Source organism: Chenopodium album, chromosome 6 (assembly GCF_948465745.1).
Source record: "Chenopodium album chromosome 6, dcCheAlbu1.1, whole genome shotgun sequence".
NCBI classification, from domain to species: domain Eukaryota; kingdom Viridiplantae; phylum Streptophyta; class Magnoliopsida; order Caryophyllales; family Amaranthaceae; genus Chenopodium; species Chenopodium album.
In genome coordinates, this window is record NC_137839.1 from 39303162 (window position 1) to 39330970 (window position 27809).

The 27809-nt window shown below is 42.4% G+C and overlaps 1 long non-coding RNA gene across 1 annotated transcript; it reads left to right on the plus strand.

Annotated features, from left to right (window-relative positions):
- Positions 1-4866: 4866 nt before the first annotated feature.
- Positions 4867-13499, plus strand: LOC145634839 (uncharacterized). Its single transcript, XR_014113616.1, has 4 exons — positions 4867-5052; positions 5465-5577; positions 5684-5769; positions 13324-13499. It is a non-coding gene; the product is annotated as an uncharacterized LOC145634839 (long non-coding RNA).
- The last annotated feature ends 14310 nt before the right edge of the window (positions 13500-27809 follow it).

Below are 27809 nucleotides of genomic sequence, written 5' to 3' on the forward strand. Positions count from 1 at the left end.
AACGCAGTCGTCACTGTTTCATGAGTAGAGGCTAATTGAGGCATAAAGCCGGATGCGCCTGTTATTGCTCAGGGGCAAAACAGGCGGAATATTTTATACAAGTTAAGTTAACTACTTAGCAATTATTGAGGCTATTGGCCGGATGACGTCTGATCCTTGCCTATGGGGCAAGACAGGCGGACAACTATTTTTAAAAGAAAATTGGTTAAGTTACAAACTTAGCATTTTATCTCAAAGAGGCTTATGGCCGGAGGCGCTTGTTTTTTGCTTATGGGGCAGAACAAGCGGAGGTTTACCCTTAGCAAATTAGCTAAGTTGGAAATTTGAGTTAGTTCGAGCCAATGGCCGAATGAACACTTATGTTTGCCAATTCTGGATGGACGTCTGCCGCGTGGTTTGGGGCAATCACCATAGTGATTGATTGACTTAGAAACCATGCATACTCTTCTAAGTATCAAAAATTTCTAAGTCAATCAATCCAATAAACCGAAACCACCCGACATCCGTCCAGGGGCAAGAACATTCGCATGGTATACAGGTTATAATACTTAGCCAAAAACATGCAATGAAAAATTCAAAAATGCAAAGGACAACAACAATATGGATAACTTCAGCCAAATAGCCGAAGGATTTAAATTAAAGACCAATCGTCACCAGACGATTGGTTAAGATTGTTATCTGGCAAAGCCAGAAAGATTGTCAAATTACCCGACCCCTCGGTCGGTAAAGATACAAATACTCGGCACACAGGCCGGAAAAACAAAGTACTTGGCCATTCGGCCACAGAAACAGAAAAAATAAAAAGCTTAAGTGATCAGGGGAGAGCCTCTTCAGTGGCAGCCGGCTTGTCGTCCTTCGGCTGCTCTTCCTCCTTTTTCTCTGGCTCCTCCGCCTGATCCTCCTCCTCGCCACCAGAGGACGACTCCCCAGAAGAGTCGGACCCAGAACTTTCCTCGGCCTCAGCATTCTCAGCCTCTTCAATAAGGCGAGCGTCGAATGCTTTGCTGGCTTCGTCAAATTTGGATTTCCAAATCTGATAGTCCGAGTCCGGCTGTACAGCCGCCCAAGTGTCCCGCATGATGGCTTCATAATCGCTCATCATTTGCTTAACAAGAGCCTCTCTCTCTTGATCAGCCACGGACTCAAACTTGGACTTCAGCTGATGCTCCTGGTTGCTGAGGCGCTGCTCCAGGCGGCCCACCTTCTGCTTGGCTCTCTCGGCCTCTTCTTTGGCATCTTGAAGAGGCTCGAGCTTCTCCTTAAGAGTTGTAATCTCTTTCTTAAGGGAAGTGATGCGCAGGCGGGCCGAGTCCAGGTCCTTCTTCACCTGCATATTGGCTTCCGCCTGCGAATACATCATATCAAGCGTCAGATACTCATTCTGAGCAATATCAAATTGAGCTCGATCCAGGGCGGACTCGGCCTGAGCTTTAGCGACTGTTACCTCTTTGGATTTCTCCTTGAGGGGTTGCCTGAGCCCTTGGACGCGCAGCATGGCCTGCAAAAGAGCCGAATGGTTAAAACCAGGTGGAAAAAGGAATAATGCTTAAAAAAAAAAAAAAAAAAAAAAAAAAAAAAAGAGAAAGTTGCTTGAGCTAACTCATACCTCGCAGAGGTTCCCCAAGATGCCATCCAAGTCAAGGGTGCCGACTCCTCTGACAGACGCCTTGTCGTCAGGATCGACCGCCCTCAGCATGGACTTGGCCATCTGGACTACAGTCGGCCTCTGCACCGGAACTGAGAAGGAGAGAAAGTTAGAGAAAATAACTAAAGTACATCTATATGGGAGAACAAGGGGGGCGAATGAATTTTACCGTCGTCCTTCTGTTCCTCCTCTCTCCCCAGGCTTCTCTTCTCTCCTGCTGAGCCGACAACAGTGGTGGGTTGCTTAAAGCCACCCTTCGATGCCCTCTGGGCATCCGGTTTGCTGATCTCCTTTTCAGCTTCGAGAGGAGAGGCGTCTGGGCCCTTCTTGGGCTTATGAGCAACGTGCTTCCGGCCGCCCTTGCCGGATGCGCTCACATCACCCGCCCTAGTCTTTTGGATTTTAGGGTCGGATGGTTTTGAAGGAGATTTGGAAGGCGCACCCTACATCAACACAAGATAAACGCAAGTTAGAAATCATTCGGGCAAATTTAATATTGGTCAGAAATAAAAGAGCAATTTTCTACCTTGGAGGTGCCGCCAGTTTTCTGTTCATCCACTTTGGTGTGAGTGGTTACTTCTGCCCTATTTAAAACGTTCGACCTATATCGAGCAGCAGATACAGCCGGCTTCCTTGTGGCCGAGAGCTTTTCCATTGCTTTATCTGCAAAAATGAACAAGTGATTAGCATCATTAAACAAGTACTGAAAAGCGGAAGTAATTTGCATATAAAACAGACGGCCGACTACCTCTCGGCATCTCAGAACTTAGCCCACAGGCGGCTAAGAATGTCCCTTCTTCAAACCACTTGTACAAAGGGAGATAGCATTGAGGGGTGACCTCTTTGTCCCCCTCATCATTCGTCCACACGGACACGGTAAACAACCCCGCGTCCATGATCTCCTCCTTTGCCCGCCTGGGAATAGGCGGCAATGCGCTCCTGCCTGCTAGGAGAGGTGGATCCTTATTCCACCTGTTATACTTTTGGTTCAGGCGGCTGTCGGCAGACTTGACTATATAAAACTTAGTCCTCCAGTCTTTCCACTTGTTCTCTTTGCCAACAGCCATCATGTACCCCTTGCAAGTGGTCAAGGTGTACCAGCCTTCACCGCCCCTAGCAGGCGCCCTGCTCAGATAGTGCATATGGGCGAATGCTTCAAAGCTCGCCTCCACCTGCAGCATCTCACAGGCGGCAACGTACCCCAGAATATTGATCCAGGAGTTGGGTACAAGTTGCCAGATACCTAGTTGGTATCCGTCCAAGATCCTCTCCACGGCCGGATGGAGAGGTAAGCGGAGGCCAGCCTGGAAGGCCGCTTCATAGCAGCCGAATGCTTTGTCTTGATAGCTGGCCAGGCTCGGCCAGGTTATGGTGTCGCCCTCGTTAGGGACCGACAAAGTGTAGCCATAGCCTAGGACGACCTTGCGCCTAAAATTGGCAAGGCCGGATGCCATGGCACTCCGCCTGCCTGGCGGAACATGCTGATAGTAGGGGGCTCTCTCCAAGCGCCTGGAAGCACTCGGCTCGGCCCAGCTTTCCCCTCTATCCACTGCCAGGGACTCTCTGGCAGAATCTATGTTTGACCTAGCCTCCTCTGATTTTACGGAGGCATTCTCTGAAGAAGATGACGAGGCCGACTCGTCATCAGAGCTCTCATTAGAGCTAGGGGACCGCCGACTGGTGCTAGCGGGGTCCTCCCCTAGACTCTCTTCCGGCGCCTGTCCAGAAGGCCCGGGTTGATATTCTTCATCCGCCTCCCCCAGGATTCCATCACTGGGAGTTCCACTAGATGTGGGCGAATGGTAATAAGTGGGGGTAGGAGGAAGATAGGAAGGGCTGCCAGGGTGTTCCGACAGCTCACTTCGAGGCACCCTTATTGAGCCGTCTGAAAAAACAGTCGACCCATCCGAATGGTAGAAAACTCCATCGGAGCTACACTATCTTGCTGTTCTTTTGATTCTGGCCATAGTGTCCTGCACAGACACGGAAACGGTCGGATTCGGAGAAGTTCGCAAAGCAGGGTCTTTGGCCAAGCATTCGGCACTGCTAGTTCTAGACTCAGCCGTCCCCGGTGACCGGCTGATCACTATCCTACGCCGTGCCGCATGCAATTGGGGAACCATTTTTTCGAAAACAAAGAAAAAATGAAGAGTAAAAAGAAAATACAGGTGTTACCTTTAGAAGAAGGGACAAAGACGCCTGGTTGACTAAAGAACAGTCGAACTGGTAGCCGAGTGTCGGATGCTTGAAAAACGCTTAGGGAATTTTGAGATTCTTTAAGTCAAAAAGTCCAAGATTCTCCAGAGATTCGCCAAGGTGTGAATCCACGAGGGGGGTCAAACCTTACTATTTATAGGGGGGTAAAAACCCTAATTTTTCCCTCCAGTAATTTTTGAATCTGACCACTCAGATACTGACACCTGTCACAGGAGTCGCGTGCAATGCACGTGTCCCCTGTGAGGGGCAAATGATTTGGGTATTTTATACCCGGCCAAGTGGCCCAATCAGAAAGTGCCACGTGTCCTCCATATAGGTGCCATTTGGACCTACGGAATGATGACACGTGGAGGGAGGACTCTTCTCCGTCCTACGTGGACAGAAAGTCCAGCAGGGACCATTCAGTCGGCGACACGTGTCACCCAAAAGGTGCTTCAGAATCCTTTTGGGCACAGTGACACGTGTCACTCAGGTATTGGCCCTGGGATGGCGGCCTTTTAAGGCCCAAATCCCGAGGCGCCGCAAACCGGCGTGACCTAACTCCTAGGTCACGAGATCCTAGGAGGGCACACTCTTCTCTATAAATAGGGACATTACGTCATTTATGACGACACACGAAAAAAGAGAGAGAATTTTTGACACACAATACGAGACAATACGTCACTTACCACAGAGCTGTCGTTTTCAAGGAACACACAGCACTTTACCTGAGCTTGGAATTCAAGCAGATAACTTTACTTCCGCACGTTTTATCTCCGAATATTTACTGACTTAGTCTTCGGAGGCGGACCACCGACCATCCGGCGGTCCGTTTGCTTTGCAGGTACAGGCATCCTCAGTTGGATCCAGTTTCAGTGTTGTAACTCTCCCGAGGGACAAAAACCCCCGAAACAACGGGCAAATAAAGTCCGTTACGAATAATCATTTAATCGTATCTGACAAAATATTGCCCGATACAAATACACTTGTGATGGGGCGAAATTCGCTGAAAGGACTAAGCCCATTATATTAGAGTATTAGGGTTTCAACACAGCCGCCAAAATTTCACTTCCTCTCTCATTTCACTTCTCTCTCTGTCTCGCTCTCTCTCTCTCCTCACTCAATCTCCTCCCTCCATTTTTGTTCAGTTTTGCTTGATAATTTTAGATATTCGAAACAACGACGAGAAGAATCTTATCTTCTTCTCTGAGGTATGATTTTTTTAATTATCATTTTGAACTATAATCTTTGTAGCTTACATTTGGGATTTTGTGAAGTTTTTTTTGATAAATTTTGTTGGATTTTGAAGATCTGAGTTAGTGTTGATTGGGATAATGAGGACTGGATTAGTGTTGATTGGGATAATGAAGATGGTAAAAATGATTGTTCAGTTGTTGGTGTTTGATATTCGTGTTCAATTTTTCTGGGTTTTGTTTGGTTTTTCGTTTTCTATTGAAAATCTATTGCATTGTTTTTTTTTTTTTTTTGTTTTTTTTTTTTTATGTTTTTCATGAGAATTGAGAAACCCAGTATCGTGCTCTTGTTTAAACCGCCTCTCAATTTCTTCAATTTTTTCAGATCGATCTATAATTTAATTTCTCTAATTTCCGACGCATTTTCTAGCTTTGAAGGTCAACAATAATGGCATGTAAATACATCGTTGTCTCACTTGTTGGATCCTTTTTCATTGCTTATTCTTGCAATTACATAATGTCTTATCAGAAGATTTTTTGGAGGTAAAATTTCTCAAAAAAATCACAAATTTATTTCCAGTTTTTATTGAATTAATTAATTTTATTTCGATCTAGTAAAAATTGCATAAAATTCGACTACTGAATGCAGGCATGGCCTCGTACTGCTGGACCTCCGGTGGTGATGAACCCTATCAGTCGTCAGAACTTCATCATCGAGTCTACTGAATCTTGAAGGTTCTTTGTTTCATGATTTGGTTTACGTTTTTTTTGTCGATTGTTATTATCTTTAATTGGAACAACAGTTTAAAAAAAAAAATGAAACAACAACAGGATGAAAATTGTATTGATGTTTTGATTAAATTAGTAGATTGGAACTCGTTATAAAGGATTTTAAATAATAATGTTATGAAACCAAACATGTTTTTACTTAAGAGATTATGTTGCCTTGGTTTTTGGAAGTGGATTTGTTGTTAATATGGCAATTGTTATTATTGTTATATGTTTGGTGGTTATGCTGGAAATTTGAGTTTGTTGTTTGATTATTGTGAATAGAAATTGGGGTGAATTCAATTTGCGGTTTTTGGAACACTTTTCCGTTAGTTCATCTTCCTATTTATTTCATTTCTTTTTAATGTCCTTTTTTGTTTTTCTTCCCAATTTTATTGCTATCTTCAAGCTTAATTGTTGGGATTTTAATTGGTGATATTTATTTGGGGCATCAAATTTTTTATTCATAATCCATTATATTTGTCTTGAAAAATTGAAATTTTGTTCAGGTTATCATGGTTTTGATAGAATTAATCAATACTTGATTTCTTATCCTACATTGGATACGTGGAGTGATTATAAGATTATTGCTAAATTATACCCACCCGATTGGTTTTAGGGTGGATTGTATTTTTCTGAGTTTTTGATGATCTGTATGATTGTTTGTAATTTGCTTGTAATTTGCTGGTGTTTGTTTAACAATGTGTGGGTTTAGATGATGGTTTGATTTTCTTATTTATATGTTGTTATTTGATTCTTTATTATTCTATTTAATTTTTGGGTATTGTCAATTCGTTTGATTGTTTGGAGATGGCAAGTAAAGTGATAATCTTGGATTTTTGATGGTTTGATGATGCAAGTCTAAGCATGGAGAACTTCGAAGATTTGCTTATCATGCATCAAGATAGCTTGTCCCTAAACATTGATTCAAGCCAAGCATCGCATGGACACTTTCTTGGATATCAAAGCAAAGCCACGGTTTGCTTAGTGGTTTTTCTTGGAGTCTAGTTCACTTTCTTGAATTTTCTTTACTTAGATTTTGCTTACAAGTTTTTACCTTTCACTTGAAAGGGTTTTTCTTGGTTCAAGCATTAGGATCTTTAATCTTTATTTAGTTCTTTAATTTTTATTTATTTATTTAGTTGCTTTAAAAATCAGTTAGTTAGCAAAATAAATCAGTTTGGTGTATGCTTGTGCGCCAAGGTGCTTGCTCTTCAAGCAAGTTAGAATTCTAGTTTAATTAGGATTGAATTAGGGACTTGTCCTAATCTTCCTAGGTAAACTAAGTCTTATAAATAGGGCTGTAAACACACGAATAAATATACATAGATTAATATTCAGATTTATTTCTTAAGTTGCATACTTGAGTTTTGGTTGATTGCGATCAATTGCTGTTTTGCTTGTTTTAGTTAAAACATTCGTTTGGATTGATTAGTTAGGTGGATTCTTAATTGATTAATCTTAGTTTTTGTTTAATTCTTGGTGGATTTCCTGTATAGAATTAGACTTAAACATATCCCTTGTGTTTTGTTGATTTTCGGATCAATAATTCACATCATCTTTGGTATCAGAGCAGGTTTGCGCAACTTCGGAAAAAATTAAACTGGGAACAATTGGCTGGGAATTTTTGCGTGATTCTTTTTTCATTGAACTCTAAAAACGTCCAGCTATCACCATATAAAATTTCATAATTTTTGGTTGAGTAACGCGCTCTACACAGCCTCAAACGTTTGGTGTTTGTGCACTGATTTGCGGTTGGGAGTCCGGTTTTTGTGTTGCCTAGTTTTCCTTCAAGATTCGATCTTTTAATCAAGATTTTTGCATAAACTGACTTGGTTTGTGTAGGAATCATGAGTGACGAGGAGGTTCCACAGGTTCCAAGGGGATTAACCTTAGAACAGGCTCAAAATCTTAGAAGAGATAGGCGAATTGACGAGTTGGCAGCAAGGATGGATGAGATATTAAAAAGGCTTGATACTCGTGCTGGAGATTCTTCAAGGAAAGGGAATTATAACCCTAATTCTGGTTCAAGTGAGGAAGAACAACCAAGGAGGAACCCAAGGAGGCCACGAAATAATAATTCCTCAAGTGATGAATCACCAAGGCCTAGGAGGAGAGATCGACCAAAGGATGATGATAGGAACCTTAGATTAGATCTTCCCGAATTCAATGGGAGTATGAATGAACCTGAAAAATACTTTGAGTGGATTAGAAGGGCCGAGACACTCTTTGATTACAAGGAGTATGATGAAAGGAAAAGATGCAAATTGGCTGAATTAAAACTGACCGGTTATGCTAGTCTTTGGTATGATAATCTAAAGAAGAAGAGGCATAAGGAGGGGCGTGCAAGAATCTCAACTTGGGAACAACTCAAGAAGCACATGAAAAAAGGTTCGTACCTAGTGATTATATTCAAGATGTTTATCTTAAGATGCAACTTTTTAAACAAAATTCTATGACTGTTGAGAATTATATTGGTGAATTTGAAAAGTTATGCATGCTATGTGGCTTAGAAGAGATTGTTGAGCATAAGATTGCTAGATTTATTTCGGGGTTGAATGATAATATTGCTGAAAAAGTTGAATTGCAACAATATTGGTCCTTTGAGGATGTTTGCAAGGTAGCTTTGAAAGTTGAAAAACAGATAAAGGGGAAGAAAGGGACGTACACTAAGCCCATTGTAAAAGGTTTCACTAAACCTTTTGAGAAGAACAGCTTGGAGAAAAGTGGTTCTAGTTCGAACTACAAGGAGACTAAATCAAATTTTGAAGCTCCTAAAAAGCTTGTTGAAGATAGGAAGTGCTTCAAGTGTGGTAGTGTTGGTCACATTGCAACTAATTGTCCATCAAAAAGAGTAATGACTGCTCAAGAGTGGGAACAAGAACAAGCTAAGTGTGAGCAGGGTAGTGACTATGAAGAAAAGAACGAAGAGGAAAACTTTGAAGAAGAGGAGGGGCATATTGACGAAATTGATCCCGAGACTCATGGTCAAAGTTTGGTTCTAAGAAGGGCGCTACACTCTAAAACCGTACCTATGGAAAACAATCAAAGGGAGAAAATCTTTCTTACAAGGTGCAAGGTAGAAGATAGGTTGTGTGACATGATCATAGACACGGGGAGTTGCACTAATGTGGTATCTACTACTTTGGTAGACAAATTGAAGTGGCCAACTACTGAACATCCAAGCCCTTATAAGCTTCATTGGCTTAATAATTCGAGTGATGTTAAGGTAACTAAACAAGCCTTAATCTCCTTTTCAATTGGTAAATTTCATGATAAAGTTTTGTGTGATGTTTGTCCTATGGATGCTTGTCATATACTATTAGGCCGTCCTTGGCAATATGATAGATTTGTGAAGTTTGATGGAAGGACTAATGTGTATGTTGTGAGAAAAGGAGAAAAAGAGAGACCGGTTGCTTTAAAACCTTTGATAAGCAACAAGTCTTCTAATGTTACCTCTAATTCGAAGAGTTCTTATTTGATTAGTGAGAGGGAATTAGAAAAAGAGATTTGCAGTTGGTATATATACTTGTTTCTAGTGAGATTCGAATTGATCAAGATAAACAAGCAAAGAGGCCGTATGAATTGGAATCTGTTTTAGAAGAATTCAAGGATGTCTTTCCTAAGGAATTACCTCCGGGACTACCTCCTATTCGTGGGATAGAGCATCAAATTGACTTGATTCCGGGAGCACCATTACCTAATAAGGCAGCCTATAGAAGTAATCCGGAAGAAACAAAGGAGATGCAAAGGCAAATTGAAGAGCTTATGGCTAGAGGATACGTGAGGGAAAGTATGAGCCCTTGTGCCGTGCCTACTTTACTTGTCCCAAAGAAAGATGGGAGTTGGCGCATGTGTATTGATAGTAGGAGTGTGAATAACATCACTATCAAATACCGATTTCCTATTCCGAGGTTAGATGATCTACTTGATGAACTACATGGTTCAAATTTGTTTTCTAAGATTGATCTTATGAGTGGTTATCATCAAATTCGAATGAGAGAAGGAGATGAGTGGAAGACAGCATTCAAGACTAAGTTAGGGTTGTATGAATGGTTGGTGATGCCGTTTGGACTCACTAATGCACCTAGCACTTTCATGAGGTTGATGCATGAGGTACTTAAACCTTTCCTTGGCAAGTTTGTTGTTGTTTATTTAGATGATATTCTGATATATTCTAAAAATTTGCATGATCATCTAAATCATCTAACAAGTGTGTTTGAAGTGTTAAGAGAGAAGAAACTCTATGCTAAGCTTGAAAAATGCTACTTCTTAGTGTCTAGTGTTACTTTTCTTGGTTATGTTGTATCAAAGGATGGAGTTTCAGTTGATCATTCAAAAGTAGAGGCTATTAAAACTTGGCCTATTCCTACTAATATGAGTGAAGTAAGGTCTTTTCATGGTCTAGCTTCGTTCTATAGAAGATTTGTCAAGAATTTCTCAAGTATTGTGGCGCCTATGACCGAATGTTTGAAGAAGGACAAGGGTAAATTCGAATGGACTAAAGAAGCTCAAAGTGCGTTTGAGTTGGTTAAAAAGAAGCTATGTGAAGCACCTATACTTGCGTTACCAGATTTCTCAAGTCCTTTTGAAGTTGAAACCGATGTTAGTGGAGTTGGAATTGGAGCAGTTTTACTCCAAAAGAAGAGGCCTATTGCATATTTCAGTGAGAAATTGGGAGGAGCTCGATTGAACTATTCTACTTATGATAAAGAGTTCGATGCCATTGTTAGAGCTTTAGATCATTGGAGTCATTATCTCCGACCTAATCACTTTGTGTTGCATTCTGATCATGAAGCATTGAAGTACATACATGGACAACAAAAGCTCAATCCTAGACATGCTACGTGGGTTGAATTTTTACAATCATTTAATTTTTCTTCAAAGTACAAAGAAGGGAAATCGAATGTTGTGGCTGATGCATTATCTAGAAGATACACTTTGATTGGAATTCTAAATAGCAAGCTACTTGGTTTTGAATTGATCAAAGAATACTACAAAGGTGATGATGATTTTGCTACATTGATTGAAGAGTGTTCTAAAGGAGCCGTGGGTTCTTATTTGCTGCAAGATGGTTTTCTTTTCAAGGGAAATCGACTTTGTCTTCCTAAGTGTTCTATTAGAGAGCTAGTTGTTAGAGAAGCTCATGGGGGAGGAATTGCTGGTCACTTTGGCATTACAAAGACCTTGAGTATGTTACAAGAACACTTCTATTGGCCTAAGATGCTCACGGATGTGCAACTAGTTATTTCTAGGTGTGCAACTTGTCAAAAAGCAAAGGCTACTTTTCATCAAGGCTTGTATACTCCTTTACCTGTTCTAGATTCACCTTGGGAAGATATTTCTAAGGATTTTATTGTGGGATTGCCGAGAACACAACGGGGGAAAGACTCTATTATGGTTGTTGTGGATAGGTTCTCTAAGATGGCTCATTTTGTTCCTTGTCACAAAGTGGATGATGCTATGAAAGTGGCGGAATTATACTTCAAAGAGATTGTTAGATTGCATGGAATTCCGAAAACTATTGTGAGTGATCGAGATACAAAGTTCATGAGTTTCTTTTGGAAGTCTCTATGGAAGCTTGTGGGAACTAAATTGCTCTTTAGTACATCGTACCATCCACAAACTGATGGACAAACCGAGGTTACTAATCGTACTCTTGGTGCGCTTTTGCGTGGGTTAGTGAGTAAGACACAAAAGGATTGGGACATCAAGTTAGCTCATGCGGAGTTTGCTTATAATAGATCACCTACATATGCTACAAAACATAGTCCTTTTGAGGTAGTCTATGGAGTCAATCCGAAACTTCCAATTGATCTTGTTCCATTGCCTAAGGGTGAGTTAATTCACAAAGATGCCGAGTCTAAGTTGAAGAGTATGCTGAAATTACATGCTCAAGTTCGAACAAGAATAGAGAAAGTAAATGACATGTACAAAGGTAGAGCAAACAAGCATAGAAGGCAACAAAGTTACACTGTTGGAGACTTGGTATGGTTACATTTGAGAAAGGAAAGATTTCCAGGAAAACGCAAGAATAAGTTGATGCCTAGAAGTGAAGGTCCTTTCAAGATTGTTGAGAAGATCAATGACAATGCTTATAAGTTAGAACTTTCGGGAGAATATGGAGTTAGTGCTACATTCAATGTTGGCGATTTGGCTAAGTATATTCCTGATGAAGAACTTCGAGATTTGAGGACAAATTCTTTCGAAGAAGAGGAGGATGATGCAAGTCTAAGCATGGAGAACTTCGAAGATTTGCTTATCATGCATCAAGATAGCTTGTCCCTAAACATTGATTCAAGCCAAGCATTGCATGGACACTTTCTTGGATATCAAAGCAAAGCCACGGTTTGCTTAGTGGTTTTTCTTGGAGTCTAGTTCACTTTCTTGAATTTTCTTTACTTAGATTTTGCTTACAAGTTTTTACCTTTCACTTGAAAGGGTTTTTCTTGGTTCAAGCATTAGGATCTTTAATCTTTATTTAGTTCTTTAATTTTTATTTATTTATTTAGTTGCTTTAAAAATCAGTTAGTTAGCAAAATAAATCAGTTTGGTGTATGCTTGTGCGCCAAGGTGCTTGCTCTTCAAGCAAGTTAGAATTCTAGTTTAATTAGGATTGAATTAGGGACTTGTCCTAATCTTCCTAGGTAAACTAAGTCTTATAAATAGGGCTGTAAACACACGAATAAATATACATAGATTAATATTCAGATTTATTTCTTAAGTTGCATACTTGAGTTTTGGTTGATTGCGATCAATTGCTGTTTTGCTTGTTTTAGTTAAAACATTCGTTTGGATTGATTAGTTAGGTGGATTCTTAATTGATTAATCTTAGTTTTTGTTTAATTCTTGGTGGATTTCCTGTATAGAATTAGACTTAAACATATCCCTTGTGTTTTGTTGATTTTCGGATCAATAATTCACATCATTTGATTAGGTGGGTGTATATTATTGTATAAATATTATTGTTGATTGAATTGTATTAAACTGTCATTTTGAGTGGCTTTCATGCGTAGCTTGCTGTTTCTTAGGGTGTTGATGTGTGTTTATGTAGGATTTGTTGACTTGTAGCTCTAATTAAGTGAATAAGCTTAGTGGGTCATTTCTTAATGAAATATGTAGTGGAATGAGCCGTAGACTAATGGCTGTTTAATGCAAGGAAAAATAACCTCCCAAGCATGGGTTAAGGCTGCATATAGAAAGGACTGAAGATGATAGCTAGGCCTTTGATTTTGAAGCTTGTAAACCTCACAGCTAATCCATAAGCTGAAAATTATCCAGGAGCTCGGCTCTGTAGTGTCTGTATATGTGATCCTTGATATGAAGACCTTCCCAGTCCCATATCATTGAAATTACTCTTGTTTATTAATCTCTCTTTTTTGTCTTTTTTGTTTCTTTCTAGATTTTATGATTATCTTAACGTTCTGAACATATGTCCTACTAACTTTACATTGTTTTGTGTAATATGATTCTAAATAATTGAGTGTTCTTATTTGCTAATGTATGATGTGAGTGTTTCAGGTTCCTAAGGCAGCCTCGGAATTTGAGATCAAAGTTGCAACAACATGGAAAAACGGTGGAAGATGTATATTATTACTATTGAGATTTGTTTTGCTCTATTTTTATAGTTTTTATTAGGTAATAAAGAATGTAGGCATTTAATTTTTTATTTTTTTTTAAAGAAGAATGTAGGCTTTACTGATTGTAATAAAGAATGTAAACATTTATTTATTTATTTATTTTTAAAGAAAAAATAAAGAATGTAAACATTTATTTATTTATTTATTTTAAAGAAGAATGTAGGATTGTATATAATGTGTGTAAAATATAATTTTATAAATTTCTCTAATTAACGGATAAAGATTGTGCAAATCCAATCCAGCATGTGCTGGATTATTATTATTTTTTTTTATTTGGGCATACATTATTTGTAACGGGCAAATGTCATGCCCGTTACAAATAACCCCTTATTTGTAACGGGCGTTTTGGGGTCCGTTACGAATAACCCCGTTATCCGTAACGGGCATTTGGGTGCCCGTTATAACGGACATTTTAAATGCCCGTTACGAATAATATTTTTATCCGTAACGGGGGTATACGTAACGGCCGCTACCCGTTACGAAAGGCCTATTTTTTCCCGTTACGAATAGGTTTTTTTCCACTAGTGAGTCCGTCTGAGTTTTACCCAGGCGGACTAGCAATTATTAAATTACACTAAGTATCAAACTTAGTTATTTAAACAAAGAGTCCGTCTGAGTTTTACCCAGGCGGAAAAGCAATTATAACATTCAATTAAACTAAGTATCAAACTTAGTTAGTTAAACACAGGGTTCGTCTGGGTATTGCCCAGGCGGACAAACAATAAAAATGGCAAAATAAATCTGCAAACAAAGTCTGAATTCTCATTAATTGACTTACTGTTTACAAAAAATTTACATTCTCAGAAGTAGTACTTTTTTAGGTTATCTACATTCCAAGTTCTAGGCAAGCGACGACCGTCTGGGGTTTCATGATGGTAGGTGCCGTCCCTGACTTCTTCATAGATCCGGTAGGGGCCTTCCCAATTAGGGGTTAGCTTCCCAGCCTCATTGGCCCTACCGGTTGCCTCCATTTTTCGTAACACAAAGTCATCCACTTTCAGAGGGCGCTTGTGCACTTTCTTGTTGTAGGATCTGGTCATTCTTAGACGGTATATCTCATGGCGCAGGGCAGCGTTACCCCTGCGTTCCGGGAGGGAGTCCAATGCCAGCCGCATGGCCTCCTAATTTGCCTCTTCATCATAGAGCAAGACTTTGAGAGTCGGCTCATAGTGCTCAATGGGCAAGACGGCTTCAGCACCGTATACCATAAGAAATGGGGTTTCTCCGGTTGGCCCTTTAGCAGTAGTCCAGATGGCACATAGGACATGAATTAACTCTTCTGCCCATAAACCACCAACTCTTTCAATTTTCTTTTTTATGCCGTCTGAGATGAGTTTGTTGAAGGCTTCAACCTGGCCGTTTGCTTGGGGTCGGCCGACTGATGCAAAACAATGTGAGATACCCTGATCTCCCAACCAAGTCTTGAGCTGGGGGGTCTCAAACTAAGGGCCATTATCAAACACCATAGACATAGGTACCCCAAACCGGGTGATGATGTTCTTCTAGATGAAATAGATGACATCCTTTGTCTTGATGTTCTTAACCGGCTCAGCTTCTACCCACTTGGTGAAATAATCCACAGCCACCAAAATGTAGCGCTTTTCGCCTGGAGCAGGCGTATAAGGACCCAAGATATCCATGCCCTATTTAGCGAATGGGACTGGGTTGTGGATTGCCGTCAAATCAGTAGCCGGACGGTGAATAAGTTGGCCAAAACTCTGGCATTTGTCACATCTCTTCACCAACTCTTTAGCGTCTGCTTCAAGAGTAGGCCAAAAGTAATGTCGCCTGGCTTTGACGGCTAGGGACCTGCCGCCTATATGAGAGGCACAGTACCCTGCATGCAATTCTTCGAGAACTTCTTTCCCCTTTTCTGGGGTAACACACTTCAATAGAGGTTTAAGGAAACCCGCCTTGAAGAGCTCTCCGTTTCTTAACTTGAAGTTTGCTGCTCGTTTTTTCATGACGGTTGCCTCCTGTGGTGAATCATGAAGTTTTCCGTCTGCTAGGTATGCTCGGATGCCATCCATCCAGGTAAAGCTTCGGTCTAAGATTCCAATGAGCTCTTCATGTATGCTTCTCTTTTCAAGAACTTCCCAAAAGACCGACCTAGGCGTATCACAGCAGGCGGATGAAGCCAATTTGGACAACGCATCCGCTTGGTTGTTATCTGACCTAGGCACTTGATTCAGACGAAATTCCTCAAGTGCCCCAGCCTCTTCTTTGACTGCCTGAAGATATTTGATCATAGTCGGATGAGTTGCCTCATATTTTCCCTCACACTGGCTGACGACCAACTGTGAATCAGAATAGGCGTCAATTTTAGTTGCCCCTGCTGCCTTACACATGCGGATTCCGGCTAGCAGGGCTTCATACTCCGCCTCGTTATTTGAGGCCTGAAACTTAAACCGCATTACATATTCAAATCCGTCCCCCTCAGGGGATTCATATATAATTCTTGCATCGCAGCCGTTCTTCGTTTAGCTTCCGTCTACATACACTTTCCAAACCTGGTCAATGTTATCCGGTTGCACCTGTCGTGTCATTTCAACAATGAGTTTGGAACGGCTATGATCAAATATCTTCAGACAGTCAAAGAAGAGGCTGGGGCACTTGAGGAATTCCGTCTGAAACAAGTGCCTAGGTCAGATAACAACCAGGCGGATGCGTTGTCCAAATTGGCTTCATCCGCCTGCTGTGATACGCCTCGGTCGGTCTTTTGGGAAGTTCTAGAAAAGAGAAGCATACATGAAGAGCCCATTGGAATCTTAGACCGAAGCTCTACCTGGATGGATGGCATTCGGGCATATTTAGCAGACGGCAAACTTCCTGATTCACCACAGGAGGCAGCCGTCATGAAAAAGCGAGCAGCAAACTTCGAGTTGAGAAATGGAGAGCTCTTCAAGGCGGGTTTCCTTAAACCTTTATTGAAGTGTGTTACCCCAGAAAAGGGGAAAGAAGTTCTCGAAGAATTGCATGCTGGGTACTGTGCCTCTCATATAGGCGGCAGGTCCCTAGCTGTCAGAGCCAGGCGACATTACTTTAGGCCTACTCTTGAAGCAGACGCTAAAGAGTTGGTGAAAACATGTGACAAATGCCAGAGGTTTTGATGTGAATTATTGATCCGAAAATCAACAAAACACAAGGGATATGTTTAAGTCTAATTCTATACAGGAAATCCACCAAGAATTAAACAAAAACTAAGATTAATCAATTAAGAATCCACCTAATTAATCAATCCAAACGAATGTTTTAACTAAAACAAACAAAACAGCAATTGATCGCAATCAACCAAAACTCAAGTATGCAACTTAAGAAATAAATCTGAATATTAATCTATGTATCTTTATTCGTGTGTTTACAGCCCTATTTATAAGACTTAGTTTACCTAGGAAGATTAGGACAAGTCCCTAATTCAATCCTAATTAAACTAGAATTCTAACTTGCTTGAAGAGCAAGCACCTTGGCGCACAAGCATACACCAAGCTGATTTATTTTGCTAACTAACTGATTTTTAAGCAACTAAATAAATAAATAAAAATTAAAGAACTAAATAAAGATTAAAGATCCTAATGCTTGAACCAAGAAAAACCCTTTCAAGTGAAAGGTAAAAACTTGTAAGCAAAATCTAAGTAAAGAAAATTCAAGAAAGTTCAAGAAAGTGAACTAGACTCCAAGAAAAGCCACTAAGCAAACCGTGGCTTTGCTTTGATATCCAAGAAAGTGTCCATGCAATGCTTGGCTTGAATCAATGTTTAGGGACAAGCTATCTTGATGCATGATAAGCAAATCTTCGAAGTTCTCCATGCTTAGACTTGCATCATCCTCCTCTTCTTCGAAAGAATTTGTCCTCAAATCTCGAAGTTCTTCATCAGGAATATACTTAGCCAAATCGCCAACATTGAATGTCGCACTAACTCCATATTCTCCCGGAAGTTCTAACTTATAAGCATTGTCATTGATCTTCTCAATAATCTTGAAAGGACCTTCACTTCTAGGCATCAACTTATTCTTGACAAATCTTCTATAGAACGAAGCTAGACCATGAAAAGACCTTACTTCACTAATATTAGTAGGAATAGGCCAAGTTTTAATAGCCTCTACTTTCAAATGATCAACTGAAACTCCATCTTTTGATACAACATAACCAAGAAAAGTAACACTAGGCACTAAGAAGTAGCATTTTTCAAGCTTAGCATAGAGTTTCTTCTCTCTTAACACTTCAAACACACTTGTTAGGTGATTTAGATGATCATGCAAATTTTTAGAGTATATCAGAATATCATCTAAATAAACAACAAAAAACTTGCCAAGGAAAGGTTTAAGTACCTCATGCATCAACCTCATGAAAGTGCTAGGTGCATTAGTGAGTCCAAACGGCATCACCAACCATTCATACAACCCTAACTTAGTCTTGAATGCTGTCTTCCACTCATTTCCTTCTCTCATTCGAATTTGATGATAACCACTCATAAGATCAATCTTAGAAAACAACTTTGAACCATGTAGTTCATCAAGTAGATCATCTAATCTTGGAATAGGAAATCGGTATTTGATAGTGATGTTATTCACACTCCTACTATCAATACACATGCGCCAACTCCCATCTTTCTTTGGGACAAGTAAAGTAGGCACGGCACAAGGGCTCATACTTTCCCTCACGTATCCTCTAGTCATAAGCTCTTCAATTTGCCTTTGCATCTCCTTTGTTTCTTCCGGATTACTTCTATAGGCTGCCTTATTAGGTAATGGTGCTCCCGGAATCAAGTCAATTTGATGCTCTATCCCACGAATAGGAGGTAGTCCCGGAGGTAATTCTTTAGGAAAGACATCCTTGAATTCTTCTAAAACAGATTCCAATTCATACGGCCTCTTTGCTTGTTTATCTTGATCAATTCGAATCTCATTAGAAACAAGTATATATACCACATTGTTGCTGCAAATCTCTTTTTCTAATTCCCTCTCACTAATCAAATAAGAACTCTTCGAATTAGAGGTAACATTAGAAGACTTGTTGCTTATCAAAGGTTTTAAAGCAACCGATCTCTCTTTTTCTCCTTTTCTCACAACATACACATTAGTCCTTCCATCAAACTTCACAAATCTTCATATTGCCAAGGACGGCCTAATAGTATATGACAAGCATCCATAGGACAAACATCACACAAAACTTTATCATGAAATTTACCAATTGAAAAGGAGATTAAGGCTTGTTTAGTTACCTTAACATCACTCAAATTATTAAGCCAATGAAGCTTATAAGGGCTTGGATGTTCAGTAGTTGGCCACTTCAATTTGTCTACCAAAGTAGTAGATACCACATTAGTGCAACTCCCCGTGTCTATGATCATGTCACACAACCTATCTTCTACCTTGCACCTTGTAAGAAAGATTTTCTCCCTTTGATTGTTTTCCATAGGTACGGTTTTAGAGTGTAGCGCCCTTCTTAGAACCAAACTTTGACCATGAGTCTCGGGATCAATTTCGTCAATATGCCCCTCCTCTTCTTCAAAGTTTTCCTCTTCGTTCTTTTCTTCATAGTCACTACCCTGCTCACACTTAGCTTGTTCTTGTTCCCACTCTTGAGCAGTCATTACTCTTTTTGATGGACAATTAGTTGCAATGTGACCAACACTACCACACTTGAAGCACTTCCTATCTTCAACAAGCTTTTTAGGAGCTTCACAATTTGATTTAGTCTCCTTGTAGTTCGAACTAGAACCACTTTTCACCAAGCTGTTCTTCTCAAAAGGTTTAGTGAAACCTTTTACAAAGGGCTTAGTGTACGTCCCTTTCTTCCCCTTTATCTGTTTTTCAACTTTCAAAGCTACCTTGCAAACATCCTCAAAGGACCAATATTGTTGCAATTCAACTTTTTCAGCAATATTATTATTCAACCCCGAAATAAATCTAGCAATATTATGCTCAAAAATCTCTTCTAAGCCACATAGCATGCATAACTTTTCAAATTCACCAATATAATTCTCAACAGTCATAGAATTTTGTTTAAAAAGTTGCATCTTAAGATAAACATCTTGAATATAATCACTAGGTACGAACCTTTTTTTCATGTGCTTCTTGAGTTGTTCCCAAGTTGAGATTCTTGCACGCCCCTCCTTATGCCTCTTCTTCTTTAGATTATCATACCAAAGACTAGCATAACCGGTCAGTTTTAATTCAGCCAATTTGCATCTTTTCCTTTCATCATACTCCTTGTAATCAAAGAGTGTCTCGGCCCTTCTAATCCACTCAAAGTATTTTTCAGGTTCATTCATACTCCCATTGAATTCGGGAAGATCTAATCTAAGGTTCCTATCATCATCCTTTGGTCGATCTCTCCTCCTAGGCCTTGGTGATTCATCACTTGAGGAATAATTATTTCGTGGCCTCCTTGGGTTCCTCCTTGGTTGTTCTTCCTCACTTGAACTAGAATTAGGGTTAGAATTCCCTTTCCTTGAAGAATCTCCAGCAAGAGTATCAAGCCGTTTTAATATCTCATCCATCCTTGCTGCCAACTCGTCAATTCGCCTATCTCTTCTAAGATTTTGAGCCTGTTCTAAGGTTAATCCCCTTGGAACCTGTGGAACCTCCTCGTCACTCATGATTCCTACACAAACCAAGTCAGTTTATGCAAAAATCTTGATTAAAAGATCGAATCTTGAAGGAAAACTAGGCAACACAAAAACCGGACTCCCAACCGCAAATCAGTGCACAAACACCAAACGTTTGATGCTGTGTAGAGCGCGTTACTAAACCAAAAATTATGAAATTTTATATGGTGATAGCTGGACGTTTTTAGAGTTTAATGCAAAAAGAATCACGCAAAAATTCCCAGCCAATTGTTCCCAGTTTAATTTTTGCCGAAGTTGCGCAAACCTGGCTCTGATACCAAAGATGATGTGAATTATTGATCCGAAAATCAACAAAACACAAGGGATATGTTTAAGTCTAATTCTATACAGGAAATGCACCAATAATTAAACAAAAACTAAGATTAATCAATTAAGAATCCACCTAATTAATCAATCCAAACGAATGTTTTAACTAAAACAAACAAAACAGCAATTGATCGCAATCAACCAAAACTCAAGTATACAACTTAAGAAATAAATCTGAATATTAATCTATGTATCTTTATTCGTGTGTTTACAGCCCTATTTATAAGACTTAGTTTACCTAGGAAGATTAGGACAAGTCCCTAATTCAATCCTAATTAAACTAGAATTCTAACTTGCTTGAAGAGCAAGCACCTTGGCGCACAAGCATACACCAAGCTGATTTATTTTGCTAACTAACTGATTTTTAAGCAACTAAATAAATAAATAAAAATTAAAGAACTAAATAAAGATTAAAGATCCTAATGCTTGAACCAAGAAAAACCCTTTCAAGTGAAAGGTAAAAACTTGTAAGCAAAATCTAAGTAAAGAAAATTCAAGAAAGTTCAAGAAAGTGAACTAGACTCCAAGAAAAGCCACTAAGCAAACCGTGGCTTTGCTTTGATATCCAAGAAAGTGTCCATGCAATGCTTGGCTTGAATCAATGTTTAGGGACAAGCTATCTTGATGCATGATAAGCAAATCTTCGAAGTTCTCCATGCTTAGACTTGCATCAGGTTTGGCCAACTTATTCACCGCCCGGCTACCGATCTGACGGCAATCCACAGCCCAGTCCAATTCGCTAAATGGGGCATGGATATCTTGGGTCTTTATACGCCTGCTCCAGGCGGAAAGCGCTACATTTTGGTGGCTATGGATTATTTCACCAAGTGGGTAGAAGCTGAGCCGGTTAAGAACATGAAGACAAAGGATGTCATCTCTTTCATCTGGAAGAACATCATCACCCGGTTTGGGGTACATATGTCTATGGTGTTTGATAATGGCCCTCAGTTTGAGACCCCCCCAGCTCAAAACTTGGTTGGGAGATCAGGGTATCTCACATTATTTTGCATTAGTCGGCCGACCCCAAGCAAACGGCCAGGTTGAAGCCTTCAACAAACTCATCTCAGACGGCATAAAAAAGAAAATTAAAAGAGCCGGTGGTTTATGGACAGAAGAGTTAATTCATGTCCTATGGGCCATCCGGACTACTGCTAAAGGGGCAACCGGAGAAACCCCATTTCTTATGGTATAACGGTGCTGAAGTCGTCTTGCCCATTGAGCACTACGAGCCGACTCTTAGAGTCATGCTCTATAATGAAGAGGCAAATGGAGGCCATGCGGCTGGCATTGGACTCCCTCCCGGAACGCAGGGGCAACGCTGCCCAGCGCCATGAGATATACCGTCTGAGAATGACCAGAGCCTACAACAAGAAAGTGCACAAGCGTCCTTTTAAAGTTAACGACTTTGTGTTGCGAAAAATGGAGGCAACCGGTGGGGCCAATGAGGCTGGAAAGCTAACCCCTAATTGGGAAGGCCCCTACCGGATTTATGAAGAAGTCAGGGACGGCACCTACCGCCTGGAAACCCCAGACGGCCGCCGCCTGCCTAGAACTTGGAATGTAGATAACCTAGAAAAGTACTACTTCTGAGAAAGTGGCCCAATCAGAAAGTGCCACGTGTCCTCCATATAGGTGCCATTTGGACCTACGGAATGATGACACGTGGAGGGAGGACTCTTCTCCGTCCTACGTGGACAGAAAGTCCAGCAGGGACCATTCAGTCGGCGACACGTGTCACCCAAAAGGTGCTTCAGAATCCTTTTGGGCACAGTGACACGTGTCACTCAGGTATTGGCCCTGGGATGGCGGCCTTCTAAGGCCCAAATCCCGAGGCGCCGCAAACCGGCGTGACCTAACTCCTAGGTCACGAGATCCTAGGAGGGCACACTCTTCTCTATAAATAGGGACATTACGTCATTTATGACGACACACGAAAAAAGAGAGAGAATTTTTGACACAAAATACGAGACAATACGTCACTTACCACAGAGCTGTCGTTTTCAAGGAACACACAGCACTTTACCTGAGCTTGGAATTCAAGCAGATAACTTTACTTCCGCACGTTTTATCTCAGAATATTTACTGACTTAGTCTTCGGAGGCGGACCACCGACCATCCGGCGGTCCGTTTGCTTTGCAGGTACAGGCATCCTCAGTTGGATCCAGTTTCAGTGTTGTAACTCTCCCGAGGGACAAAAACCCCCGAAACATTTGGCGCCGTCTGTGGGGAGAGTACCTCTGAAATGGCTTCACAAGAGCTTGTACCAAATTCGGAGACCATTCGGCCTCCAAATGATGTACTGGTCCAAACGGACCATGACTCAGGTGACGACGCTGATGTCGAAACCTATGTGGATCCAAATGGATCCCTCATCTCTAAACGCATCCGCAGTAAGGAACGGCGAGAGCGTCCCCATGTTCAGGCAGGACCAAGCAAAACTGCTGGCCAGCCAAAGAAGCCCTCGGGGCGGCCGGTTGATCCTTCTCAGGCGGCAGGATCAACTCCCGTCACTCGGGATGAGCTAATGTCACTCCTGAGCAGCCTCAGGGGTGAAATCAAGCAGCTCGCCTCAAAGAAGTCGCCTACTCCTAGAAAGGAGCAGTCGGCCAAGAAGCCAGCCCAAGCTGGCAAACAGAAGTCGGTCAGGGACCGTCAGCCGACTTCTCATCCTGCTCCTAAGGAGAAGGCCAGGCCCCAATTTGACCTTAATCGGCTCCGTTTCCCAGAAATGGGCGCAAGAAAACCCATCCGGCACATACAGCCGGATGGTAGCAAAAAAAACATTCTCTGACGCTCGGCAATACATTGAGGAGAGGAGAACCCAGCAATCAGAGTCGGCTTCAACGTCGACTTATCATGATAGCTTTCGGAATACCTCTGTGAGGTGTTCCCAGTCTGTACATGAGACCCCAGCAAGCAGCCAAAGGGTTCAGTCTGGGCCACATGTGATTCAGTCCGCCCAGTACATGGCACAGCCATTGTACCAGGCGCCAGTTGTACCTTGCATGCAACCTACCCTCTATGGAGGACAGGCAGCATACGGCTATCAGCCGATGGACTGGCAGCTTAGGCTGCAACACCTTGGAGATCAACCCTCTGCTTTCTCCAGGGAAATAACTGAAGCCGTACAGCCGGCCAAAGTTAAAAACATTCTGGTTGGAGCCTATGACGGGACCTCCAACCCAGAAGACCACCTGCTAGCATACACCCACCTCATGTATTTACAAGGGTTGGATGATGCCGCATGGTGTCGTTGCTTTCCAGCCACCCTGAAGGGCATAGCCCAGCAGTGGTTTGGCAACCTGCCGGCTGGCTGCATAAATAGCTTCAAGACGCTTGCGTTCTTGTTTGCATCAAACTTCTCTATGAACATCCCTGCCAAAAAGACGAGTCTTGACTTGGGCAATGTACAGCAGGGAGATAGAGAAGGTTTGCGATCCTACGTCAGGCGGTTCAATCTGGTCCGAATCCAGATTCATGGGCTGTCTGATGAGGTCGCCTTCACAGACTTCTTTAAGGGTCTGAAGGACGGGTCTACTTTTAAGTACGAACTCGTCCGCAAACAAATCTTTACTCTGCAAGGAGCCTTGCGAGAGGCGGAAGCCTACATACAGGCGACCGAACTCTGCTCCTCCAATAAGCAGTTGGACCATAAGAAGTCCGACCGGCAGAAGGAGACTCGGTCTGCTCAGCCGGCTCCTAAGCCAGAAGAGAGCAAAAAGAAAAAGCAAGTCTGGGCCATTGATAACTCTGATCAACCGGCCCAGAAGAAGAAAAAAGAGTGGAAACCGTACGTCCCAAGGTACGAATTTCACAAGGACTGCTGCTCCATCCTTTTGGAAATTAAGGATCGGCTAACTCTTGAAAAGCCGACTGCTATGAAAGGTTCCGCTGAAAATAGGAACAAAAACAAGCATTGCCATTTCCATGAGGATGTTGGCCATGACACGAACGACTGCTTTAGTCTCAAGCGGGAGCTCGGCCGACTGGCCGACAAAGGACAGCTTAAGTCCTATGTGAAGTCCAAAGTGACTTCAAAAGCAAATCCGGGGCAGTCCAAGAAAAAGACTCCCCAGCCTGCTGTGAGTGCCGAAACTGATGAAGAACCGGTGTACACGATAGCAGGCGGATTTGCCGGTGGTGGCCCGACCATTCGGGGTACCAAGGACCATCTAAGAAAGATGGTCAATTCTGTTGAGGAGGGGGATACGTCTAGCACATCCACCTTCCCTAAAGTTGTCATCACCGAACAGGACAGAGGCAAAGTCCGTCGGCCGCATGATGACCTTGTTGTCATTGAATGTAAAGTCGCCAACCAGCTGGTTGGCCGAATTCTGATTGACACAAGAAGTTCCTCTGACCTCATCAGCCTCAAATGCTTGTCCAATCTCAAGTACAAACCGGATAGCATGATGGAGGTCACCCACACCTTAGTTGGGTTTGGAGGAGGACTTGTGCACCCAGTCGGACGAATCGACCTACCTGTCCGCCTGGGAAGCAGGGGAGACGGTCGACACATGACCATCCGTCTCCTAGTGGTTGAAGAGCTCACGGCTTACAACCTCATCTTTGGCCGACCCACTCTTAATGAGTGTAAGGCCGTCATCATCCCTGCTCTCATGCTACTCAAGTATGAGAAGGATGATGGAACAGTTGGTTCCCTTAATGGGGACCAAAAGACGGCTCGAGAGTGTTATCTCTCGGACGTCAAGCCTGCGGCCGCAGCATCCGGCCGGGGCAAGCAAATGATTGACCTCGACGATGTCGAGGAAGAACAGTCGGCCCCACCAGCCGGAAAGAAAAGAAAGACTGATCAGCTGGTGGTGGTCAAAAAAGAAAAGCAATAGCAATCACTGACCGGGGAAAGGTCGGATGATCTTCATCCCCAGCCTACTGGAGAGCACATTGATATCCCTCTGGATGATGGCCGTCCAGAGCGGACTGTTAAGGTGGGGACGATTGCCTTTGCAAAATTGGGTGAAAACCTTCACCAGCTGCTCAAGGAATTCAAAGACATCTTTGCCTTTGAAGTGGAAGAGATGCCAGGCATCAGCCCGAATCTCGCCGTCCACAAACTCGCCGTGGATCCTAATAAGAAGCCCATCCGGCAAAAGAAAAGAAACCACGGCGAAGAAAGAAGTCAGGCGGCAGCTGCCGAAGTAAAAAAGCTGTTAGATGCCAAGTTCATTCGGCCGTGCAACTTCCCTGAGTGGGTGGCTAACGTTGTGTTAGTAAAAAAGCCGAATGGAACTTGGCGGATGTGTGTTGATTACACAGACCTCAACAAGGCATGTCCAAAGGATAGTTATCCACTGCCTAAGATCGACAGTCTGGTCGACTCAACAGCCGGACATGCCCTGATGAGTTTCATGGACGCCTATTCAGGTTTCCATCAGATCCCCCTGTGGAAAAAAGATCAAGAAAAGACGGCATTCGTCACTGATCAGGGGTTGTTCTGTTATACTGTGATGCCGTTTGGTTTGAAGAATGCGCCTGCTACCTTCCAACGAATGATTAATACGGTCTTCATTAATCAAATCGGAGGGAATGTAGAGGCGTACATTGATGATATGATAGTCAAATCCAAACAGCAGGCGGATCACCTTGCTGATCTCCGAGAAACATTCGCCACACTCAGGCGGCACAAGGTCATGCTTAACCCAAAAAAGTGTGTCTTTGGTGTTGAGTCTGGGAAGTTTCTCGGATTTTTGATTGACCAAAGAGGAATAGAGGCCAACCCTGAGAAAATACAGGCGGTAATCGACATGCAGTCGCCCCGTACTGTGAAGGAAGTGCAAAAACTAACAGGTTGTCTGGCAGCCCTGGGGAGATTCCTTAGCCGTTCAGGCGACAAGTGTCTCTACTTTTTCCAGGCAATCAAAAAGAAGACAAACTTTGAATGGGGGGATGATGTAGAGGCGGCCTTTCAAAGGCTAAAAACTCATCTGCACTCTTTGCCGAGGCTTGTCAGCCCTTTGCCTAAAGAGAAGCTCTTCATGTACTTAGCCGTCTCTGATCATGCCCTCAGTGCTGTCCTCTTAGCTGAAAGAGACGGCATCCAGCTCCCGGTGTATTTCATAAGCCATGTTTTGAGAAATGCGGAGCTTCGGTACCCCATGGTTGAGAAATTCGGCCTTGCCCTTTACATGGCCATCAAGAAGCTTAAACCTTACTTCTTGGCGCATGCGGTAGAGGTCTATACTGACCAACCGATCAAACGGCCACTCACAACCTTGGAGTCTTCTGGACGAATGCTCAAATGGGCAATCGAAATACAAGGATTAGAAATCACTTATGAATCAAGGAAGGCAATAAAGGGACAAGCATTCGCTGACTTTATTGTCGAAATGACAAGGCCGGTTGTTCCGGACAATACGGACCAGGTCTGGAAAGTATATGTGGATGGGAGCTCCATTGTGAACGGCTGTGGTGCGGGGATTATCTGTCAATCTCCTGAAGGAGATAAGTACGAATACGCACTACGGTTCAAGTTTCAGGTCTCTAATAATGAGGCCGAGTATGAGGCCCTGCTGGCCGGCATCCGGTATTGCAAGGCGGCAGGGGCGAAGAAGGTATCCGCCTGCTCTGATTCTCAACTGGTCGTACTCCAGGTTAATGGAACGTACGAGGCCACTCATCCGGCCATGATAAAGTATTTGCAGGCGGTCAAGAGTGAAGTTGGGTCACTTGAAGAATTTCATCTAACTCAGGTGCCCAGGTCTTCAAACAATCAGGCGGATGCTCTGTCCAAGTTGGCATCATCCGCCTCCTGTGAAACGCCTCGGTCAGTCTTCTGGGAGGTCATGGAAAAAAGAAGTATATCAGAGGAAGACCCCATTGGAATTCTTGACCGAAGCTCAACCTGGATGGACAGCATCCGGACCTATCTTACTGACGGCACGCTCCCTGACTCACCACGGGAGGCGGCTGTTCTAAAAAAACGAGCAGCTAACTTCGAGTTACGGCAAGGAGAGCTCTTCAAGGCTGGCTTTTTGAAACCCCTGTTGAAGTGTGTTACCCCTGAAAAGGGGAAGGAAGTTCTCGAAGAGTTGCATTCAGGATTCTGCGCCTCCCATATAGGCGGCAGATCCCTCGCGGCCAAGGCCAGGCGGCTTTACTTTTGGCCGACTTTGGAGTCGGATGCCATGGAAATGGTGAAAAAATGTGACAAGTGCCAAAAGTTTGGCAAGCTCATCCATCGTCCGGCTACAGACCTGACGGCCATCCACAGCCCAATACCCTTTGCCAAATGGGGCATGGACATTCTGGGGCCATATACAACTGCACCAGGCGGCAAGCGCTATATATTTGTGGCTGTGGATTACTTTACTAAGTGGGTAGAGGCTGAGGCAGTCAAAAACATCAAGACTAAAGACGTCATTTCCTTTATCTGGAGGAACATAATCACTCGTTTCGGGGTGCCCATGTC